Source organism: Coregonus clupeaformis, chromosome 18, assembly GCF_020615455.1.
Source record: "Coregonus clupeaformis isolate EN_2021a chromosome 18, ASM2061545v1, whole genome shotgun sequence".
Taxonomy (NCBI): domain Eukaryota; kingdom Metazoa; phylum Chordata; class Actinopteri; order Salmoniformes; family Salmonidae; genus Coregonus; species Coregonus clupeaformis.
This window is the reverse complement of record NC_059209.1, coordinates 13,550,616-13,569,508: the sequence shown is the minus strand read 5'-3', so window position 1 is coordinate 13,569,508 and position 18,893 is coordinate 13,550,616. Positions and strand designations below refer to the sequence as shown.

The 18,893-nt window shown below is 41.4% G+C and overlaps 1 protein-coding gene across 1 annotated transcript in view; it reads left to right on the top strand.

The window, feature by feature from the left end:
- The window catches only part of tent2 (terminal nucleotidyltransferase 2), a 76,610-nt gene extending 70,253 nt beyond the window's left edge, over window positions 1–6,357 (top strand). The window contains exon 16 of the mRNA XM_041904419.1: window positions 6,056–6,357. The gene's annotated coding sequence lies outside the window, so the exon portion shown is untranslated. The remainder of the gene's footprint in view (window positions 1–6,055) is intronic.
- The last annotated feature ends 12,536 nt before the right edge of the window (window positions 6,358–18,893 follow it).

Sequence of the window (18,893 nt, the reverse complement as noted above, 5' to 3'; positions counted from 1 at the left end):
AGTTATATTTTGGTTTCATCTGACCATATGACATTCTCTCAATCCTCTTCTGGATCATCCAAATGCACTCTAGCAAACTTCAGACGGGCCTGGACATGTACTGGCTTAAGCAGGGGGACACGTCTGGCACTGCAGGATTTGAGTCCCCGGCGGCGTAGTGTGTTACTGATGGTAGGCTTTGTTACTTTGGTCCCAGCTCTCTGCATGTCATTCACTAGGTCCCCCCGTGTGGTTCTGGGATTTTTGCTCACCGTTCTTGTGATCATTTTGACCCCACGGGGTGAGATCTTGCGTGGAGCCCCAGATCGAGGGAGATTATCAGTGGTCTTGTATGTCTTCCATTTCCTAATAATTGCTCCCACAGTTGATTTCTTAAAACCAAGCTGCTTACCTATTGCAGATTCAGTCTTCCCAGCCTTGTGCAGGTCTACAATTTTGTTTCTGGTGTCCTTTGACAGCTCTTTGGTCTTGGCCATAGTGGAGTTTGGAGTGTGACTGTTTGAGGTTGTGGACAGGTGTCTTTTATACTGATAACAAGTTCAAACAGGTGCCATTAATACAGGTAACGAGTGGAGGACAGACGAGCCTCTTAAAGAAGTTGTTACAGGTCTGTGAAAGCCAGAAATCTTGCTTGTTTGTAGGTGACCAAATACTTATTTTCCACCATAATTTGCAAATAAATTCATAAAAAATCCTACAATGGGATTTTCTGGAGAAAAAAAATTCTCAATTTTTCTGTCATAGTTGACGTGTACCTATGATGAAAATTACAGGCCTCTCTCATCTTTTTAAGTGGTAGAACATGCACAATTAGTGGCTGACTAAATACTTTTTTTCCCCACTGTACTTTATTTCTCAGCTGCCTCTCCAATGTCTTTACGGTCTGCTGTGAATTAATAACTTTTAGTTGTTCAATATTTCCAAGAGATGGCAGCATAAGACCACGAAGAATCAGTTATAGGCTACAAGTAGCAATATGATTGACATAAAATAGCATGCAACCAAAGAATATGTCACATGATTTTCTAAAATGGTCACTCATTACTTTACAGTTAGTTATACACAGTTGAAGTCGGAAGTTTACATACACCTTAAAATTCCTGACATTTAATCCTAGTAAAAATTCCCTGTCTTAGGTCAGTTAGGATCACCACTTTATTTTAAGAATGTGAAATGTCAGAATAATAGTAGACAGAATGATTTATTTAAGCTTTTATTTAATTTAATCACATTACCAGTGGGTTAGAAGTTTACATACACTCAATTAGTATTTGGTAGCATTGCCTTTAAATTGTTTAACTTGGGTCAAACGCTTCGGGTAGTCTTCCACAATTCTGGCCCATTCCTCCTGACAGAGCTGGTGTAACTGAGTCAGGTAGGTAGGCCTCCTTGCTCGCACATGCTTTTTCAGTTCTGCCCACAAATGTTCTATAGGATTGAGGTCGGGGCTTTGTGATGGCCATGCCAATACCTTGACTTTGTTGTCCTTAAGCCATTTTGCCACAACTTCGGAAGTATGCATGGGGTCATTGTCCATTTGGAAGACCCATTTGCGACCAAGCTTTAACTTCCTGACAAATGTCTTGAGATGTTGCTTCAATACATCCACATAATTTTCCTTCCTCATGATGCCATCTATTTTGTGAAGTGCACCAGTCCCTCCAGCAGCAAAGCACCCCAACAGCATGATGCTGCCACCCCGTGCTTCATGGTTGGGATGGTGTTCTTCGGCTTGCAAGCGTTCCCCTTTTTCCTCCAAACATAATGATGGTCATTATGGCCAAACAGTTCTATTTTTGTTTCATCAGACCAGAGGACATTTCTCCAAAAGGTACGATCTTTGTCCCCATGTGCAGTTGCAAACCGTAGTCTGGCTTTTCTATGGCGGTTTTGGAGCAGTGGCTTCTTCCTTGCTGAGCGGCCTTTCAGGTTATGTCGATATAGGACTCGTTTTACTGTGGATATAGAGAGTTTTGTACCTATTTCTACCTGGGATTGATTTTTACTTTTCACACCAAAGTTCATCTCTAGGAGACAGAACGCATCTCCTTCCTGAGCAGTATGACGGCTGTGTGGTCCCATGGTGTTTATACTTGCGTACTATTGTTTGTACAGATGAACGTGGTACCTTCAGGCGTTTGGAAATTGCTCCCAAGGATGAACCAGACTTGTGGAGGTCTACAATTTTTTTTCTGAGGTCTTGGCTGATTCCTTTTGATTTTCCCATGATGTCAAGCAAAGTGGCACTGCATTTGAAGGTAGGCCTTGAAATACACCTCCAATTGACTCAAATGATGTCAATTAGCCTATCAGAAGCTTCTAAAGCCATTACATCATTTTCTGGAATTTTCCAAGCTTAGTGTATGTAAACTTCTGACCCACTGGAATTGTGATACACTGAATTATAACCGACTTGCCAAAACTATAGTTTGTTAACAAGAAATTTGTGGAGTGGTTGAAAAACGAGTTTTAATGACTCCAACCTAAGTGTATGTAAACTTCCGACTTCAACTGTGTGTGTATATACTGTATTAGGCCTGTGTTGCTTTTGGGAGAGCAAAAAAATTACTATTGCAGGTATTGAGCCCTGGCTAAATAATTGCTGGTTTGATGCGCTAACCTCAATGCTAGTATGCCTGCATTTTGAAACATCTTTAATATCTGATATGACAGTGCGAGTGATCAATTGCTGGTAGTTAAAACTTCCAAAAAATCTTACTCGCATTGTTTCCAGTAGGGTAAATAGGGGTATATCTGTCTATTTCGCGAAATGCCTCACAATTTGTATATATATTTTTTCAACTCGAACACCATTTTAATCAGGAAAATCTCATTTTTGTAATGATGTTATTCTGGGCAGCGAGCTCTGCTGTCATCGATCGCTAGACCAGAAATAGTCAAAAGATTGATTTTTTTTCCCCCTACTTCCTCATTACGCAGATGTAAGCACACTTGACACCATCGAGGTGCTGATGTTTACTTTCTACACAAGTTATTTTTCAGTATTGTCCTAAGAACAGATTGTAAAAAAAGAGAGACATTTTTTGGTGCCATTTAGGGGGAAATGGAATTCTAAGCATCACTCCAGTCAGAAGGGGCTCAGCGAAGGTTAGTTACAATTAATTTGTTATGGCCTCATGCTAGTGTTCCAGTTCAGCCAACATTCTTTGGCTGTTTTTCAGCCTTGGGTGAATTTTGACTCGTTCTATTGTCCAGCCTAATAGGATTCCAAACAGATGTAAATAACCATTTCTGGCTACCCAGCAAGCTAGCTAGCTAAGTTTACTAGCTAACAGTGAGGAGAAACAATAATACAACAATTTAACTCTAAAACTGATAAACTGGTTTTACTATAAAAATATTTGCTAAGTTTGGTGCTGCCATTCCCTATCTCCCCAATATATTATTGTTGAACGATGACCCTTCACTGACGACTCTCACAGTACCCCAGAAATGAGTATGGTTGTCTCGACTGACTGCAGCAAAAATAATGTTAGTGACCAGATGTGGAAGCCTCCACATAAGCTCAGCAAAACTCAATTGCTACAAAACTTCCTTGACGTTCTTTCAATAGAGCTCTCCAGAGCTCGTGTGAACAGCGCCAAGGAAACATTAGATAGATACATTCAATATAGCAATTGAAAAATGCAAAAGCTTATGAGTTAATGTACTGTAATCATGTTTGAATTTATCAATTGTATTTTGAATATCTGTATAAAATATTGATGTACAGTGGCTTGCGAAAGTATTCACCCCCCTTGGCATTTTTCCTATTTTGTTGCCTTACAACCTGGAATTTAAATTGATTTTTTGGAGGGTTGTATCATTGGTTTACACAACATGCCTACCACTTTGAAGATGCAAAATATTTTTATTGTGAAACAAACAAGAAATAAGACAAAAAAACATAACTATTCACCTTTTGCAGCAATTACAGCTGCAAGTCTCTTGGGGTATGTCTCTATAAGCTTGGCACATCTAGCCACTGGGATTTCTGCCCATTCTTCAAGGCAAAACTGCTCCAGCTCCTTCAAGTTGGATGGGTTCCGCTGGTGTACAGTCATCTTTAAGTCATACCACAGATTCTCAATTGGATTGAGGTCTGGGCTTGACTAATCCATTCCAAGACATTTAAATGTTTCCCCTTAAACCACTCAAGTGTTACTTTAGCAGTATGCTTAGGGTCACTGTCCTGCTGGAAGGTGAACCTCCGTCCCTGTCTCAAATGTCTGGAAGACTGAAACTGGTTTCCCTCAATAATTTCCCTGTATTTAGCGCCATCCATCATTCCTTCAATTCTGACCAGTTTCCCAGTCTCTGCTGATGAAATCATCCCCACAGCATGATGCGGGATAGTGTTCTAGGCGTGATGAGAGGTGTTGGGTTTGCGCCAGACATAGCGTTTTCCTTGATGGACAAAAAGCTCAATTTTAGTCTCATCTGACCAGAGTACCTTCTTCCATATGTTTGGGGAGTCTCCCACATGCCTTTTGTCGAACACCAAACGTGTTTGCTTATTTTTTTCTTTAAGCAATGGCTTTTTCTGGCCACTCTTCCGTAAAGCCCAGCTCTGTGGAGTGTACGGCTTAAAGTGGTCCTATGGACAGATACTCCAATCTCCGCTGTGGAGCTTTGCAGCTCCTCCAGGGTTATCTTTGGTCTCTTTGTTGCCTCTCTGTTTAATGCCCTCCTTGCCTGGTCCGTGAGTTTTGGTGGGCGGCCCTCTCTTGGCAGGTTTGTTGTGGTGCCATATTCTTTCAATTTTTTAGTAATTAATTTAATGGTGCTCCGTGGGATGTTCAAAGTTTCAGATATTTTTTTATAACCCAACCCTGATCTGTACTTCTCCACAACTTTGTCCCTGACCTGTTTGGAGAGCTCCTTGGTCTTCATGGTGCCGCTTGCTTGGTGGTGCCCCTCGCTTAGTGGTGTTGTAGACTCTGGGGCCTTTCAGAACAGGTTTATATATACTGAGATGATGTGACAGATCATGTGACACTTAGACTGCACACAGGTGGACTTTATTTAACTAATTATGTGACTTGTGAAGGTAATTGGTTGCACCAGATCTTATTTAGGGGCTTCAAGGCAAAGGGGGTGAATACATATGCATGCAACACTTTTCCGTTATTTATTTGTACTAATTATTTTGAAACAAGTTAATTTTTTCATTTCACTTCACCAATTTGGACTATTTTGTGTATGTCCATTACATGAAATCCAAATACAAATCAATTTAATTTACAGGTTGTAATGCAACAAAATAGGAAAACTGCTAAGGGGGATGAATATTTTTGCAAGGTACTGTATGCAGGCTGATTCTATTCATGTGTGCCTTGTTCCCACAAACAATTTTACAAACATAAGATGAGTTACCCATGATATTTGTCCACAACATGAGCCCGAGGGAGGTGGGGAGGGGGGAATGGGTGGACAAATATCATGGGTAACTCATCTCATCTTATCTACTGAGAAGGGGGAGGGAAAGGGAAGATGGGACAGACAGGACAAATAATGCTTATTTTATGTCTTTTTTCTACTGTTTTTAATTTCTTTATATATGTACTTTTTATACTTTTTATTATTGCCCGTCTGTGATCTGAACACCTCACAAAACAAAAACAAATATTTGCCTAAGCATGCCTGTTAGACATGGTTGTAGCTAGAAACTTTATGCCTACCTACCTAGGTACAGTTGTATGGTGTGGTCACTGTGCAAAGGTTGAGAGTTATGCCATATTTCTTTCTTTATTAGGCTAGATAATGTTCTAAATGTAATCTCTGTGCCTATGCACATGTATGCATGATCAACTAGTCTACCCTAATGGTGTTATGCTGGCACAGTTCAACTGTCGTTCAAGCTGCGTAATGGTGACGTGTGGCTCAGTTGGTAGAGCATGGTGCTTGCAACGGCAGAGTTGTGGGTTCGATACCCACGGGGGACCAGTTAGAAAAAGTATAAAACATTTATGCACTCACTACTGTAAGTCGCTCTGGATAAGAGTGTCTGCTAAATGACGTAAATGAGTATAATTGGTATATTTTTGTCTTACAGACAATACCTTGTGTTGCCTGGGCTACTTCCTGGAGTGGATTCTTGGAGAGAAACACAATTCCTTTGCCTGCGTGTGTCATTGTAGCAGAACTGTATCCTGTGAACTGTATCCCTCTCGATAAATTGAACATTATGCTAAATTTCAAGCAGAAGATGACTCAAGGAGCTGAATGGCAGTTTGGTCATGACAACACTCCTCCCACAGCGGTACAAGTGTTCCCTGAACTTACTGTATGTTTCTTTGGAATGGCAATTTTCATCATGACCACCTCTCCCATCATATGCTGATCACCAGTTCTCTTAGCTACAGATTGTTACACCACGTAATGTGATTTAACCAAACATTTAAAGGATAGGTACTGTTTGGTGTAGCACAGAATTTTTGACCAACCTTAGCTTGACGATGCTGTCTTCGTCCTCGATTTGTGGAAAAAGGAGTCTCAAAGAAATGTCAGTGTCCATTTGCAGGGGGTCAGTTTGAAATTAGAAAATGCTCAGTTCTTAAAATAAAGACTTTTTTTGCTCCATGAAGTAATCCAACAATGTGTACACCACCACCTTGTCTATTTCAAGTCTTCTCTCATTGATCGAGGCCATAGGAAATTAGGTAAACTGGGATACAGTGGGGAAAAAAAGTATTTAGTCAGCCACCAATTGTGCAAGTTCTCCCACTTAAAAAGATGAGAGAGGCCTGTAATTTTCATCATAGGTACACGTCAACTATGACAGACTAAATGAGAATTTATTTTACTGAAAATCACATTGTAGGATTTTTTATGCATTTATTTGCAAATTATGGTGGAAAATAAGTATTTGGTCAATAACAAAAGTTTCTCAATACTTTGTTATATACCCTTTGTTGGCAATGACACAGGTCAAACGTTTTCTGTAAGTCTTCACAAGGTTTTCACACACTTGCTGGTATTTTGGCCCATTCCTCCATGCAGATCTCTAGAGCAGTGATGTTTTGGGGCTGTCGCTGGGCAACACGGACTTTCAACTCCTTCCAAAGATTTTCTATGGGGTTGAGATCTGGAGACTGGCTAGGCCACTCCAGGACCTTGAAATGCTTCTTACGAAGCCACTCCTTCGTTGCCCGGGCGCTGTGTTTGGGATCATTGTCATGCTGAAAGACCCAGCCACGTTTCATCTTCAATGCCCTTGCTGATGGAAGGAGGTTTTCACTCAAAATCTCACGATACATGGCCCTATTCATTCTTTCCTTTACACGGATCAGTCGTCCTGGTCCCTTTGCAGAAAAACAGCCCCAAAGCATGATGTTTCCACCCCCATGCTTCACAGGGCGGCAGGTAGCTTAGTGGGTAAGAGCGTTGTGCCAGTAACCGAAAGGTCGCTGGTTCTAATCCCCGAGCCGACTAGGTGAAAAATATGTCGATGTGCCCTTAAGCAAGGCACTTAACCCTAATTGCTCCTGTAAGTCGCTCTGGATAAGAGCGTCTGCTAAATGACTAAAATGTAAATGTAAAAATGTGTTCTTTGGATGCAACTCAGCATTCTTTGTCCTCCAAACTTGACGAGTTGAGTTTTTACCAAAAAGTTATATTTTGGTTTCATCTGACCATATGACATTCTCCCAATCCTCTTCTGGATCATCCAAATGCACTCTAGCAAACTTCAGACGGGCCTGGACATGTACTGGCTTAAGCAGGGGGACACGTCTGGCACTGCAGGATTTGGGTCCCTGGCGGCGTAGTGTGTTACTGATGGTAGGCTTTGTTACTTTGGTCCCAGCTCTCTGCAGGTCATTCACTAGGTCCCCCCGTGTGGTTCTGGGATTTTTGCTCACCGTTCTTGTGATCATTTTGACCCCACGGGGTGAGATCTTGCGTGGAGCCCCAGATCGAGGGAGATTATCAGGGGTCTTGTATGTCTTCCATTTCCTAATAATTGCTCCCACAGTTGATTTCTTCAAAACAAGCTGCTTACCTATTGCAGATTCAGTCTTCCCAGCCTGGTGCAGGTCTACAATTTTGTTTCTGGTGTCCTTTGACAGCTCTTTGGTCTTCGCCATAGTGGAGTTTGGAGCGTGACTGTTTGAGGTTGTGGACAGGTGTCTTTTATACTGATAACAAGTTCAAACAGGCGCCATTAATACAGGTAACGAGTGGAGGACAGAGGAGCCTTTTAAAGAAGAAGTTACAGGTCTGTGAGAGCCAGAAATCTTGCTTGTTTGTAGGTGACCAAATACTTATTTTCCACCATAATTTGCAAATAAATTCATTAAAAATCCTACAATGTGATTTTCTGGGAAACAAAATTCTCAATTTGTCTGTCATAGTTGACGTGTACCTATGATGAAAATTACAGGCCTCTCATCTTTTTAAGTGGGAGAACTTGCACAATTGGTGGCTGACTAAATACTTTTTTTCCCCACTGTATGTCTAAAGAGTTAATCAGGGTGATTTTTCCACAAATAGACAGGTATTTTCCTTTCCATGGTAGCAAGATCTTATCCTATAAAAATGTATTGTAGCGATATTTATTTATTTATTTTGGGATATGAGTACTGAGTATGTCCACTTCACCGTCAGACCATTTTATTAGTAAACTACACGGTAATGTAAAAGTTGTATTTTTTTGTGATCCAATACGTAATATGTAATTTATCATAATTTGGTTGTAATCCAGAAGGGTTAGAAAAATTATCAAATTCCTCTATGAGGCTGTGGAGGGATACAAATTGTGGATTTAAAAGAAAACGTGAATCATCAGCTAAAATGACACCTTTCTTTTTAAGCCCTGGATTTCTAGCCCCTTGATATTGTTGTTGAATACGATTTTAATAGCTAACATTTTGATAGCCATAATAAATAGATATGCCAATAGTGGACAAGCTTGTTTTACTCCTCTTGACAGTTTAATACTTTCTGAGAAGTAGCCATTATTTACTGTTTTACACCTAGAGTTACTTACTATACATAACTTTAACCCATTTCATAACAGATTCTCCAAAATTGAAATATTCCATGCATTTACAGTGGGGAGAACAAGTATTTGATACACTGCCGATTTTGCAGGTTTTCCTACTTACAAAGCATGTAGAGGTCTGTAATTTTTATCATAGGTACACTTCAACTGTGAGAGACGGAATCTAAAACAAAAATCCCGAAAATCACATTGTATGATTTTTAAGAAATTAATTTGCATTTTATTGCATGACATAAGTATTTGATACATCAGAAAAGCAGAACTTAATATTTGGTACAGAAACCTTTGTTTGCAATTACAGAGATCATAGGTTTCCTGTAGGTCTTGACCAGGTTTGCACACACTGCAGCAGGGATTTTGGCCCACTCCTCCATACAGACCTTCTCCAGATCCTTCCAGTTTCGGGGCTGTCGCTGGGCAATACGGACTTTCAGCTCCCTCCAAAGATTTTCTATTGGGTTCATGTCTGGAGACTGGCTAGGCCACTCCAGGACCTTGGGATGCTTCTTACGGAGCCACTCCTTAGTTGCCCTGGCTGTGTGTTTCGGGTCATTGTCATGCTGGAAGACCCAGCCACGACCCATCTTCAATACTCTTACTGAGGGAAGGAGGTTGTTGGCCAAGATCTCGCGATACATGGCCCCATCCATCCTCCCCTCAATACGGTGCAGTCGTCCTGTCCCCTTTGCAGAAAAGCATCCCCAAAGAATGATGTTTCCACCTCCATGCTTCTTGGTTGGGATAGTGTTCTTGGGGTTGTACTCATCCTTCTTCCTCCAAACACGGCGAGTGGAGTTTAGACCATAAAGCACTATTTTTGTCTCATCAGACAACATGACCTTCTCCCATTCCACCTCAGGATCATCCAGATTGTCATTGGCAAACTTCAGACGGGCCTGGACATGCGCTGGCTTGAGCAGGGGGACCTTGCGTGCGCTGCAGGATTTTAATCCATGACGGCATAGTGTGTTACTAATGGTTTTCTTTGAGACTGTGGTCCCAGCTCTCTTCAGGTCATTGACCAGGTCCTGCCGTGTAGTTCTGGGCTGATCCCTCACCTTCCTCATGATCATTGATGCCCCACGAGGTGAGATCTTGCATGGAGCCCCAGACCGAGGGTGATTGACCGTCATCTAGAACTTCTTCCATTTTCTAATAATTGCGCCAACAGTTGTTGCCTTCTCACCAAGCTGTTTGCCTATTGTCCTGTAGCCCATCCCAGCCTTGTGCAGGTCTACAATTGTATCCCTGATGTCCTTGCACAGCTCTCTGATCTTGGCCATTGTGGAGAGGTTGGAGTCTGTTTGATTGAGTGTGTGGACAGGTGTCTTTTATACAGGTAACGAGTTCAAACAGGTGCAGTTAATACAGGTAATGAGTGGAGAACAGGAGGGCTTCTTAAAGAAAAACTAACAGGTCTGTGAGAGCCGGAATTTTTACTGGTTGGTAGGTGATCAAATACTTATCTCATGCAATAAAATGCAAATTAATTACTTAAAAATCATACAATGTGATTTTCTGGGTTTTTGTTTTAGATTCCGTCTCTCACAGTTGAAGTGTACCTATGATAAACATGACAGACCTCTACATGCTTTGTAAGTAGGAAAACCTGCAAAATCGGCAGTGTATCAAATACTTGTTCTCCCCACTGTATATATAAATTCCAGTCGTACTTTATCAAAGGCCTTTTTAAAGTCATCTATGAATACCAGGCCTGGTTTCCCTGATTTTTCATAGTGTTCTATTGTTTCTAGTACTTGTCTTATATTATCTCCAATGTGTATCGTCCATGTAAAAAACCTGTCTGATTAGGACGAATAATATCCGACAATACCTTTTTAATTGTATGCGCTATGCATTTTGCTAGAATTGTTGCATCACAACACTGAAGTGTAAGGGGCCTCCAATTTTTTTAATGTGTTTATGTTTTTGTTTAGTGTATAAATATCTTCTGTGAATCCATAAAGGCAGACACATTTTGAGGATGATCGAAAGCTCCATGGTTACACGTGGTCTGCGATTGTGGCCCGTTGGACGTACTGCCAAACTCTCTAAAAAGACGGTGGCTTATGGTAGAGAAATCAACATTCAAGAGAAATGAACATTACATTATCTGGCAACAGCTCTGTTGGACATTCCTGCAGTCAGCAGGCCAATTGCATGCTCCCTCAAAACTTGAGACATCTGTGGCATTGTGTTGTGTGACAAGACTGCACATTTTAGAGTGGCCTTTTATTGTCCCAAGCACAAGGTGCACCTGTGTAATGATCATGCTGTTTAATCAGCTTCTTGATATGCCACACCTGTCAGGTGGATGAATTATCTTGGAAATATAAGCTTTTTGTCCATTTGGAACATTTCTGGGATCTTTTATTTCAGCTCATGAAACATCGGACCAACACTTTACATGTTGCGTTTATATAACTGACTCCAACATGTACAAAAAGCTGATTCTCATCAACACCCACCTGTTACCACATCACCCCTGCACTCCACGACTTACACTGACTATCCATGAAAGTGAGGATTGACTTAAGTTCTGCTCCTTATGCACAAAGCTGGCTTGTTAGCTCTGACAAAGACTTACTCATGTACTTGATCATGTATGTGTCTAATAAAACCTTATTCCATATCATGGTGGACTCGGTGTAAGATTGTACAACAGTTAAACTTCAAATCAGGTTAATAGAGAGCATAAAAGCTTTGAAACAATGCTGGCAAAATGTAACCTACGCTAATTTACTGGCTAATTACAGTGAGTTGGATGAAGCTACATCTCCAGTAGTCTTTCACTCTCTCTCAACTTTGTTTGACATTACAGTCTGTCAACACTATAGGCCATATCAAGATGCATTGTTACAGCATTGTTATCACTCATAGATATGTGTAGAATGGTGCATTACCATTATCTGTTATGATTAATACATATCCCATAAGTGTTTCCAACGCAGGTTTAGAGATAGACCCCTCTCATATTTGTCACTTTTGATTTATATCTAAGGGAAGGTCATCCAATTCTGGTGTTATATTTTACATGTAGCTTGTAAACTGCTCTATGTTCATATTAATTTTTATGAAACAGGAGGATGTGTTGCACTTTAGGTTGATTGTTACGGATACAGGTATCCTGTGTCCTGTGTTTTTCCTCTCCTTCTACCCTAATCACAGGTGTCCTGTATGTTCCTGATTGGTGGTCGTTGAGATGTCGGCTGATTGCTAAAGTGGACCAATCAGTGAACATTCCTCTGCATTGCACCACCTGTTGCTGGTTTTTTTCAATCACACATCCCATTGTATAAAAACAACAGTCACTTGTGTTTGTTGTTAGAGAGAGACTATTTCCGTATGTGAGTATGGATACTGTTGTGTCCTGTGTACTCACTAAGTTGCTGGTTACCCTGTTTGGTAATTTTGTTAGACTACTTTTTTGTATGTGAATAATGGATACTGTGATGTCCTGTGTTTAGAGGACTCACTAATTTGCTGGTTACTCTGTTTGGTAACTTTGTGTGTTTCTGGGAAAAGGGGAAGTTAAGCAAGCTGCCCTTGGGCATACATTACCCGTAGAAAGAACTGTCTATAAACACTAGTTAGACCTGAGCGGACCACCCACTGTATTTTTGTATGAGTAGCAGTAGCTTAGCGGTTCTTGAGGCAGGCAAGATCAGTTTAGGGGTGTTTTACACTATTGTTTCATTTCTTGGGTCCTGCTCAGCCCTTTTTCCCAAACCTTTACCGTGTGTTCACAAATAAACATTTTATGTTTGACGGTAGTTTATGGTTGTCGTGTAGTTTTTCGTTCTCACTGTTCCATGTCATCATCCTAATTTGCATGAATTATGTTACGGGTCTCATGTCCATCCCCCTAGACGTTTAAAGCCACGGGGTTCGTAACATAATGTGGGGGCTCGTCCGGGATCATTCTCATTGATACTCATGCAAATTAGGTAGTGTCTGGTTCAGTGTTGAGCTTGGCAGCTGTAACTACCAGTTTTTTTTTTTGTGTGTTCAGTATTCGACGGCTCGTGTTGCTAGTTTAGGATGGCTACTTTTGAGTTGGATGCATTTTTGGAAAACCCTACGTGGGAGGTTTTTGAGAATTGCCGTAGAGTGGATCTGCAGGCTTTGGCTGACCACTTTTCTGTACCCATATCCAGGGTTTTAGTGAAAGCCGAAGTGAGGAAAGCAGTGTTAGAGATATTGTTGAGCGAGCGAGTGCTTGAGTTACCGCCGCCTGAGTCTTCTGCTCCTGTAGGGGATGTGGTTGCTGTTCCTGTAAGCCCATCAGTGTCTGAGGACGAGGCTAAGGCTCCAGCCACATTGCCCCGTTATGACCCACTCTCCCCACTGACTGACAGTGATGCCAGGATGGATGTCCGCTCGACACGGCTCCAAATGGAAGCGGAAGAGCGGGCACAAATCAGGCTAGACAAGCTGGAAACGCGTAGGCTTGATCAGGAACTGGAGACGCGTAAGATGTAACTGGAGACGCGTAGGCTTGATCAAGAACTGGAGACGCGTAAGATGGAACTGGAGACGCGTAGGCTTGATCAAGAACTGGAGACGCGTAGGCTTGATCAAGAACTGGAGACGCGTAAGATGGAACTGGAGACGCGTAGGCTTGATCAAGAACTGGAGATGCGTAAAATGGAACTAGAGGCAGAAACAGCGAGGTTAGTCTCTGCTCATACTATGCCTGCTAGTGAGCCATCCTCACCAGCTGTGTCGTCTACTACTTTTGATATTAGTAGACAGATCACCTTGGTACCTGTGTTTAGGGAGTCAGAGGTTGATTCCTATTTCAGTGTGTTTGAACGTATAGCGGTAGCATTGAAATGGCCCGAAGAGGTATGGTGCCTATTACTTCAGTGTAAATTAACAGGTAAAGCCCAAGAGGTTCTGTCAGCACTACCTCTTGAAGACAGCTTGAATTATGACGTGGTCAAAGCTACTGTTCTTCGTGCCTATGAGCTTGTTCCTGAGGCCTATCGACAGAGATTTAGGTCTCATAAAAAGGCTTCTACTCAGACTTATGTGGAGTTTGCTAGAGACAAAGGAAATCTGTTTGACAAATGGCACAGTGCTAGTAAGGTAACTGATTTTAACTCTCTAGGGGAGTTAATCTTGTTAGAAGAGTTGAAAAATTGCTTACCCGAACGCATTGTAGTTTATCTGAACGAACAGAAAGTATCCTCACTGTCGGAAGCGTCTGTATTGGCAGACGAGTTTGTGTTGACGCATAAGAGCGTGTTTTCGGCTCGTACGGAGAGCAGGGCCACAGAGTTGTTAACTTTTAGTCCTAGTCGACCAGCAGTACATCCAGCACGCCCAAAAGATGTGCGTCACTGTTTCTATTGTCATAAGGTGGGACATATGGTTAATGATTGCTTTCTGCTTAAACGCAAACAGGTGATGCCTCAGCACGCCAGGCCGCCAACGGGTGTTGGGCTGATTCGTACGGTTGTAAGGCCGGAATCAAGACTGAGGCCTCATAGTGAATGTGGTTTGAAAGTCCCTGTCCCAGATCACAGTTATGAACCGTTCATTTTTGAGGGGTTTGTTTCCATATCCGAGGACGAAGCATCTCAGCGTCCAGTTAGAATCCTCAGAGATACTGGTGCGGCGCAGTCGTTCATACTATCTGATGTGTTGCCCTTGTCCAATAATACATATTGTGGTTCCTACATGCACAAATGTGTTAGAACATGACATTAATGTTGGAAACGCTGCACCTATCAAGCAACATGCTTATCGTGTCAACGTCTCTAAGAGAAAGATAATGAGGGATGAGGTCGGTTATTTGCTGGAGAATAACCTGGCTATGCCAAGTTCAAGTATTTACTTTTTTGTTGATAGGTTTAATGACTTCAACACTGAGTAATGGTACTCAATCTGCTCGATTTGGATTATAGGCACATTTTGTGTGAATTCAAGACCTTTGGATCTCAATCCTAAACCTCCTCCACCCTGCTCTCTGCCCCTACTCATTTGGGCTGCTCAGTTATTGAAGATGGATTACTGCCATCTGCTGCATCATAAAAATACTGCTGCTGTAATTCATTACATTACCACTCTTACATTCGTACAGTTGATCACAACTATCAAAGCAACATTTGCAATGAAAATTAAGGGTGTTTCATTAATTTGGACATTTGCTCATTACTTGAAGGGTGTCATTTCCAATGCTATCGAGTTGCCAACACCGATTGGAAGGTGAGTGTTGAGCCAATATCTTCTCTGTATCTACAGTATCTGGCAGTAGGTCCTCTTTTATCCTCGTCAAATTAATTGTGGTAGAAAATTCCCATGATATACTGACTCATAATCAGCTTTATTGTGCCCACCAAAATTCTAATCACAAACACCATACAATAACTTTTATACCTAAGCCCTACTTCCAGCGTTGTACACTTTTGTAATTACTATATTCTATGGGTGCAGCCAGAACATTTAGGTACTGAAGTTGAAAATAGGTCTAAAAATATGACTGAGTTTCCAGATCAGGGGCACAAATGAGCGAGATTTACAATAATAAAAAACAAACAAACAGATATACCACATACGTATGTTATATACGTATGTCTGCTATATACGTATGTCTGCTAAATGGCTTATTATTATTATATATTTTTTATATATATATATATTTTTTTATATATATATTTTATATATATATTATACACAATGGTACACATTGTTAAAATTAGGTTAGATGATTGACAGTCACTGCAGTGGGTCATGTGCCCAGTCCAAATTGGCCTAGGTCAGTGAGACAACCACTTCTACAACTTTTACAACCTTAAGTACCGGGGTCTGACAACTTGGATGGAAAATTGCTGAGGATAATAGCGGACGATATTGCCACTTTTATTTGCCATATTTTCAATTTAAGCCTACTAGAATGTGTGTGCCCCCAGGCTTGGAGGGAAGCAAAAGTCATTCCGCTACCTAAGAATAGTAAAGCCCCCTTTACTGGCTCAAACAGCTGACCAATTAGCCTGTTATCAACCCTTATTAAACTATTGGATTTTTTTTTTGACCATATACAATGCTATTTTACTGTAAACAAATTGACAACAAACGTTCAGCATGCTTATAGAAAAGGACATTCAACAAGCACAGCACTTACACAAATGACTGATGATTGGCTGAGTAAAGCCAGTGTCTCTATGTATGCGGATGACTCAACACTATACACGTCAGCTACTACAGCAACTGAAATAACTGCAACAGTTAACAAAGAGTTGCAGTTAGTTTCAGAATGGGTGGCAAGGAATAAGTTAGTCCTGAATATTTCAAAAACTAAAAGCATTGTATTTGGGTCAAATCATTCACTAAATCCTAAACCTCAACTACATCTCGTAATGAATAATGTGGAAATTGAGCAAGTTGAGGTGACAAACTGCTTGGAGTAATCCTGGATTGTAGACTGTCATGGTCAAAGCATATTGATACAACAGTAGCTAAGATGGGAAGAAGTATGTCCATAATTAAGCGCTGCTCTGCCTTCTTAACAACACTATCAACAAGACCGGTCCTAGTTTTGTCGCACCTAGACTACTGTTCAGTAGCGTGGTCAGGTGCCACAAAGAGGGACTTGGGAAAATTGCAGTTGGCTCAGAACAGGGCAGCACGGCTGGCCCTTAAAAGTACACGGAGCGCTAACATTGATGACATGCATGTCAGTCTCTCCTGGCTTAGAGTGGAAGAGAGATTGACTTCATCACTGCTTGTTATTGTGAGAGGTGTCGACGAGCTGAATGTACCAAGCTGTCTGTTTGGAATACTGGCACACAGCTCGGATACCCATGCATACCCCACAAGACATGCCACCAGAGGTCTCTTCACAGTCCCCAAGTCCAGAACGGACTATGGGAGGCGCACAGTACTACATACAGTGAGGGAAATAATGAATTGATTTGCATTTTAATGAGGGAAATAAGTATTTGACCCCCTCTCAATCAGAAAGATTTCTGGCTCCCAGGTGTCTTTTATACAGGTTACGAGCTGAGATTAGGAGCACACTCTTAAAGGGAACGCTCCTAATCTCAGCTTGTTACCTGTATAAAAGACACCTGTCCACAGAAGCAATCAATCAATCAGATTCCAAACTCTCCACCATGGCCAAGACCAAAGAGCTCTCCAAGGATGTCAGGGACAAGATTGTAGACATACACAAGGCTGGAATGGGCTACAAGACCATCGCCAAGCAGCTTGGTGAGAAGGTGACAACAGTTGGTGCGATTATTCGCAAATGGAAGAAACACAAAATAACTGTCAATCTCCCTCGGCCTGGGGCTCCATGCAAGATCTCACCTCGTGGAGTTGCAATGATCATGAGAACGGTGAGGAATCAGCCCAGAACTACACGAGAGGATCTTGTCAATGATCTCAAGGCAGGGTATTCCAGCATGACAATGAGCCAAAACACACGGCCAAGGTAACAAAGGAGTGGCTCAAGAAGAAGCACATTAAGGTCCTGGAGTGGCCTAGCCAGTCTCCAGACCTTAATCCCATAGAAAATCTGTGGAGGGAGCTGAAGGTTCGAGTTGCCAAACGTCAGCCTCAAAACCTTAATGACTTGGAGAAGATCTGCAAAGAGGAGTGGGACAAAATCCCTCCTGAGATGTGTGCAAACCTGGTGGCCAACTACAAGAAACGTCTGACCTCTGTGATTGCCAACAAGGGTTTTGCCACCAAGTACTAACTCGTGTTTTGCAGAGGGGTCAAATACTTATTTCCCTCATTAAAATGCAAATCAATTTATAACATTTTTGACATGCGTTTTCTGGATTTTTTGTTGTTATTCTGTCTCTCACTGTCCAAACAAACCTACCATTAAAATTATAGACTGATCATGTCTTTGTCAGTGGGCAAACATACAAAATCAGCAGGGGATCAAATACTTTTTTTCCCTCACTGCAGAGCCATGACTACATGGAACTCTATTCCACATCAGGTAACTGATGCAAGCAGTAGAATCAGATTTTAAAAACAGGTAACAATACACCTCGTGGAACAGCGGGGACTGTGAAGAGACACACACAGGCCCATACACACATACATATAGACACTCACTCATTTACATTTATGTCATTTAGCAGACGCTCTTATCCACAGCGACTTACAAATTGGTGCATTCAACTTGGATAGCCAGTGGGACAACCACATCTTGATCACAGTAAGTACACTTCTTCAAACAAGCAGCTGTGAGCAAAGTCAGTGCAATCAGGGACAACTACATCTCGATCACAATAAGTACATTTCTTTAAACACTCTATGTTGTATTGTAAATATGTGATAGTGGAGTAGTGGCCTGAGGGAACACACTACATGTATTGGGTAAAGTTTTATGAAATATAATGTCATGTAATATTTTCAATTGTATATAACTGCCTTAATGTTTCAGGACCCCAGGAAGAGTAGCTGCTGCCTTGGCAGCAGCTAATGGGGATCCTTAATAAATACAAATACAAAGTACTTTAACCTGTAGCCTATATAATTGTGAATAGGCTCAATAACATGCAAATGATCACCACAAGCTTCAGTGCCTATGAGCTTAGACAACATAACCACTCGATTTTACAGGAAAGCATGAATGTCCTTCGATATTCCATTATTTAATTATGGGCAGGCAGCCACAGTCTGGTGAAATTTGCGTGTCATGACCCATCGAGACAGTTTCTAGTTTTGCCTATGTCAGGATCTGGCCATTTCTGATGAGCCTATAAGCTACATCAATAATTAGATAGGATATAAAAACTGAGTTCTGTCCACAGACCTATGATCATATGAGTTGTCCTTTGAAACTTTCAGATGCGCAAACATGCGTAAAGACCTGGCCGTCGGTCTCTCCTGGACTGCATCACTTTCAGTGAAAGTCACAGGG